The 5,718-nt window shown below is 52.7% G+C and overlaps 1 pseudogene; it reads right to left on the reverse strand.

Moving 5' to 3' along the window:
* Nucleotides 1-1,211: 1,211 nt before the first annotated feature.
* LOC125092723 (uncharacterized) lies at nt 1,212-3,035 on the reverse strand (annotated as a pseudogene).
* Between the last annotated feature and the right edge of the window lie 2,683 nt (nt 3,036-5,718).

The raw sequence follows: 5,718 nt of genomic DNA on the forward strand, positions 1-5,718 counted from the left end.
TTTTGAGCCTATTTTTCCTCTTCATAAGAATGATCCTTTCCAGAGACAGCCAGCTCAGGGCTCACATCCTTGGTAAGCAAGTCCTGCTTTAACCCACGTGGTGCAATTATCAACTAAAGCTTAGCAAGCCTAGTGATCAATCATGTTGATCGCTTAGAGTCTGCATCACAGGGACTTTTTTGAGGAATCTCTAATTGTTGTCTCTCTAGGCCAGAAGCCAAGGGAAAAGCTTGGCAACAGACATGTCTGCAATACCTGTGGATTTGGGCACATTCCCCTTCCTGAGGTGCCTGATACATCCGAGGTTCCTATACCTGCCAGAGAGTGACATTATTTATGCTCCTGGTGAGGCAGCGGGGCAGTCTGGAAGCAAGGGGTCAGGCAAATATTCCCAAGGGACTTGATGGCTGCAGGTTTTCTGAAAGTCAGCCTTAGTTCCTTAAATCCTTTTAGTCCCATCTGAGTCTCTGCCTAGCTCTCTCCATAGGACAGTCCTGTCCAAACCTTGGTCAAATCACCCGTGTTTCCAATTATGCCCCGTTACAAGGAGAAGATATTCTTCTTGAACATAGGGAGATAGATTAGGGTTGCCTTTTGAGAAGAAATGCTTCTTGAGAGCTTTGGACTTGGAGGGCTCAGGTAGTGCAAAACGTGCAATGCTTTAATGTGCTTCCAAAGGAATGTTGTCCATTGCTGCTCTGAACATTGAGGTACAGATGGCCCTTATTTTCACTACATCTGTATCTTTGAGGCAAATGCCCAGTAGTGCAAATGTAGAGTCATAAGGAAGCTCTATTTTTAATTTCTTAAGGAATCTCCACAATGTTCTCCAAATTGGCTGCACCAACTTGCATTCCCAACAAAGGAATGTTGGATCCCATTTCTGTATGCCCTAGGTGTCTAGCATTGCCGTGCTTGAGGCCCATGTTTTCCCCGAGGTGCATCGGTATACTTGGTGCCCTAGTTCCTCTGCCATGGTGTCTGAGTTCTCCAGAAGTCGAGCTCAGATTAGGGATAGCCTATCCTCCCTACACCTGTTGCTACTGCAAAACACACAGACTGAGCGGGGCCCATTTTATGGGGCAGCTGCCGGTGTTGAGCCCAGCGTTGGTCATGGTCAGGCACATGGAAGCGATAGGGGTGGTAATGGGTGGCATACTGGGGGAATACACCTGGGGTGGCTGCTGCCCCTCGAGTCGATTCCAGGGTGGTCAAGGAGCCCTGGCATTCCTGCTTCTTTCTGCATCTGTCATGCTCTGCATTGTTGCTGGGGATTGGAGGGACAGTGGGAGGAGAAGCAGTCCCTGAAGCAGACAGGGGAAAAGACCAGAAGGCTACTGTGATTCCCCAGGCCCAGGAAGGCCCAGTCCTAGCAAACAATGGACTATTGTAGGCCCAGATTGTTGCCCCCTGCTCCAAGTGTCAGTCATCAGCAGGGCTTGGGCAGCCAAATCTGGGTGTGGTGGCCGACTAAGAGGGTCCTCTTGTCTTGCCTCGTTGTCTTCTGGTGGGCTGCCCAGAAGTCTTCTCTTTGGCCTACGGAGGTCAGGTGTAAGAGAGCCATTCCTGCAGGCATGTTTCCTTGTGTTTTCATGACGAATCTTCCTCCAGGCCCAAATTGAAGCCAAAAGTGCGGCCCCAGGGCCCTCCTGGCTCCCTTTGTCTGAGCACCCCAGGAGACTCTGGTGCCTCGGGGTCATGGGCAGACTGTCCTGTGGTGTAGCTGTGCAGACAGCATGTGGAGTTGTATGAGATAGTGAATGGCATGTGGCCTGGGGCAGGTCTTACGAGAGGCCTGTGGGGTTTTGTGGGACGTGTCTTATGAGGTATTGAGGTAGATGTTTTCCTGCAGGACCCATGTATGACATGAAGAAACGTAAGTTTCCCACGGGCCCCCTGAGGCTGAATGAAGGCTACACTCCCAGGGTCTCTCAGGCCCCTTCATGGACCTTCTTGCTCCATTACTGCCGGGTCCTCCTCCTGCTGGACTGTCCCTTCCCCAGGCTCTCTGAGAGCCCTAGATATGCCCTTCTCTGTGGGGGGAGCCTTTGCCCACACGAGTGTTGCAGGTAGCATGACAGAGAAGGTGTGCTCCTGACTCCCAAGGGAAGTGGGTTTATATGGGTCCCACACTGAGGGCAGGTGGTGGTCAAGGTGGAAACAGGCAGGGAGGGCTTTCCCTGATGGATCTTCCCTGCAGATTGAGGGATTGATGAGAGTCTCTAGAATATCAAATTCACATAATTAAATGGTGCCATGAGGGAACCCGCTACCTCCCGCGAGTCGTCTTGGAGGCTCAGAGGACTGGAGGTGTCGGTCAGATCCTACAGGAGTGGCCAGCGTACATGACTCAGCCAGAGAATGGGGCCTACTCCGTGCCCAAAAGGATGCAGTGCTGGGAGGGGTGAACTGTCCGGTTCCTATGAACCTGGGGGCCTGTCTTGTTTGCTCATTTCTCAGGTGCCTGAAGTGGGAGATGGGGCCACCCCACCACTCTCTCTTCCTGACTAGTGTTGTTCAGAAGCAAGCCATCTGCTGACTTTTGCAGGGTGGGAGGGAAAGGCTTGGGTCGTGCAGAGTGAGGGGTCAATGGGGTGTGGGGCACTTATCTAGAGGAGCACAGTGCATGGGATGCCTGGGATCCAGTCCCTCCAGGCAGCCAGTCCCCTTCCTCCAAGAGCAGCATCTCCTGGACGACAGCGCCCAACCACCACAGGGAGTTGCATGGATCAGGTGGAGGTTCCCCATGGGATTTTGTCAGTCTTCCTAGTGCCTGCAGGAACTGTGACCTTCCTCTCCTCTCCTCTTTGTGGTTGAGGCCAGGGCAGCACCCTGGGTTTTGTGTTGTTTCCCAAGATGCCCACAACAAAGTCAGGGCAATGAGGGAGAGTGTGTGTCCATGTTTGCCGGCCCCTTTTCCTACCCAGTTTACCCCCTTCCCAAGTCCTTCTCTCCTTCTGCTTCCCTTGTTGTTTCTGTCAAGTCCACAGAAGGGAAGCTTCTTGAGAGCTGAAACCAAGAGCAGAACAGGGCATGAGCACAGACTCCCAACAGCAGAGAACCAAGTGGGGACACCCAGGCCCAGCCTCCGTTCCTGAGGTCCCTCCAGTAGTGTGAGCTGTGCCTTGCCGACTCCCTGGCCTACTCCTGGCTCTGCTGTCCAGGGCTGCTTCCCAGACTCAGTGGTGAGCTGTCAGGGTGATGCTAGGATAGGGCTGAGGAGGGATACCCTGGGATTTCATGTGACAGTTCAGATGCAAATCCTGAGTGCCTGCCAGAGATTAGGGCCTCCAAGGTGGGCGTCATCAAAGCATGGAACGGGGGAGAGCTGGGAGGAGGTGATTATGGGCATATGAGAGAGGAAGCCCAAGAGATGGTGGTAGAAATGAATTACAGGAGCAGTGTGGCTCCTATTGTTGGAATCGTCTTTTTCTCTGGAATCCTCCTCCAGGTCAGAGAGCAGCAAGGATGCTGGGGTAGCTGTGAGAGAGGACAAAGGGTAGTTAGAGCAGTTGACGACCTCGGGCCTGCTACTCTGGGGATGATGGGCTCTGCCCTCATTTGGGTGACGCCCCAGCTCTGAGTCCTGCGGGGTCATGGTCACTTGATCTCCGCAGGGTGCAGGTGGGTCTCTGGATGCCCACCTGCTCTTCCCACCTCCGATTCTCTCCAAAACCCAGACCCATCTGTGTGTTCCTTTCCCTCCGAGGCTGTCACTGTCCCTAAGACTGCCTCTGCAGGACTTTGCCTTCCTCTGTCCTTGTTCCTCTCCCTCCCTTCTCCCTTTCCTCCTCCTCCCCTAGTGATGCTCCATGTCCTTCCTCCTGCCAAGGTCCACCAGTCATAATGTTGTCCAAGAGGGGGCAACCAAGGAAAGAGAAGAGATATCCTGGTTCCACGGAATCAACCCCCTGATCCCTCTGTGCTTGGAGCAGCTGTCCCAGGTCTGGGATTGCTGGGGAACTGCAGTGAGAGACGGCTCTCCACCTCCCCATAGCCATGTCTGCCCAGTGACTGAGATGACCTTCCCAGGGACATGTTTCAAGTTAATACAGTGCTCTCTGTTTCCATAAGTGTTACAGAGGATGAATGGAGATGGGAGCACAGGAAATTCTCCAGATACCCTCAGCTGTTCAGGGCAGCCCTGGAAAATGTCCAGCGGTGTGGTCACTGAATCACAGGATTCCTACCAGAGCTCCTGCTGAGGCTGGCAGTGAATGGATGGGGCAGGGATGTGTGTAGGGCCCTGGGCAGGCCTGAGGAACATTTACAGTTTGGGCATGACTAGGGGGTGGGGAGCATGGCCAGAGCTGTGTGACAGAGAGGTGGGATTGTGCATGGAGGTGTGAATCCCTGGCCCATCTCCCAGGAAGTTCTGTGCTATGGCTAGATGACAGCTAGTGAAAGGTAGAGTGGACCTGGCACAGGAAGTGTGAAGCAGCTCCTGAAGCCCCTTCACACAAGCTTAGGGAACCCTGGCCTGCCATAGGGCATCTCCAGGGCAGCTGTATGGGGGCATCCTTCCCTTGGGAACATGTCCACAGTTCAGACTCTGCTGGGGTGTGAAGGCTGGCAGAAGCTAAGGGACATGGGAGCCTGTGTAGCGAATCCAGGGGAAGTTTTCTTTACCTTCTCCAGCTCTGGGAGTACCCTCGAAGGTACAGCAGCTTGGACAGAACCAAGAAGGTTTGGTAGTGGATGTTATGAGGGAGAGAGTTTGCCTGTCTTCCACATCCTGGATCCGAATAGAACGTAGTGTCCTGGTTCTTTTGCACAGGGGAGGGTGGTTGGGGCCACAAGTCATGAATATGACCAGGTCTGGGCCCATGCCAAGAAAGACACAGAATCATTGTGCACCATTGCTGAGAGGACATGAGCAAAGAGACCAAGCTTTGACATGTGGCAGTGGCAATGGGAGGCAAGAGCAGATTTGATGGGAATTATCCTTAAAAGAGCCACCCAAGGAGTCTAGTGATGATGACAAACCCAGCCTACCCCAAAGGCCCATGGACGCAATGTCTCTTCTTTTCATTCAGAAACTATGAAATGAGAAAGTCACGCCTGTTGCCAATGCATCCCTTACCTTGGTGGTTTTTTTTTTATCCACCTTTTTCATTCTCCAGAGCGGCAGTGGCAACCCCCTGTTCCCAGGAACCATGTCCCACTGTCCCCTGCCTCTGTGCTGTTCTCTACCTGAAGAGACTTCATCCTCACTGTTGGTGTCGTCGATGCTCTCTACACGCAAATCTGCAGGAACTGAAACAGGAGCAATGCTGTTATGAGAGAGACTGCCTCACCCATTCATCTCAGTTCTGTTGAGATGTCTATGGGCCATGCAGCATCTGCCTGAACCTTTTGCTCTGCTGTCAAATGTTCACAGGGCTGGTGGAGCTGGAGCCCTTTGAGGAGACAGAGATTGGAGTTTCATCTCTTCTAATGAGACCAGGATGCTGCAGCAGTCACCTCAGTGTCAGTTCTGCATGCCCATGACCTCTGTCCCCTCCCAGTGCAACCATCTAAAACTCCAATCGTTATGGGACTCTTGACATGTGGTTAGTGGGAGTGAGCAACTGGATGTTTGATGATTTCCCTATAGTTCATTGAGATAATAAACGACTGTTTAAAATGGATACTAGACAGACTCTTCCCTGGTTAGCTCAGCATTAGAAACCAACCAGGAGTGAGAGACAAGCCCTACTCTCCCGTGTATTTCTCTAG

The sequence above is a fragment of the Lutra lutra genome, unplaced genomic scaffold (genome assembly GCF_902655055.1).
Source record: "Lutra lutra unplaced genomic scaffold, mLutLut1.2, whole genome shotgun sequence".
In the NCBI taxonomy this organism is placed as follows: Eukaryota; Metazoa; Chordata; class Mammalia; order Carnivora; family Mustelidae; genus Lutra; species Lutra lutra.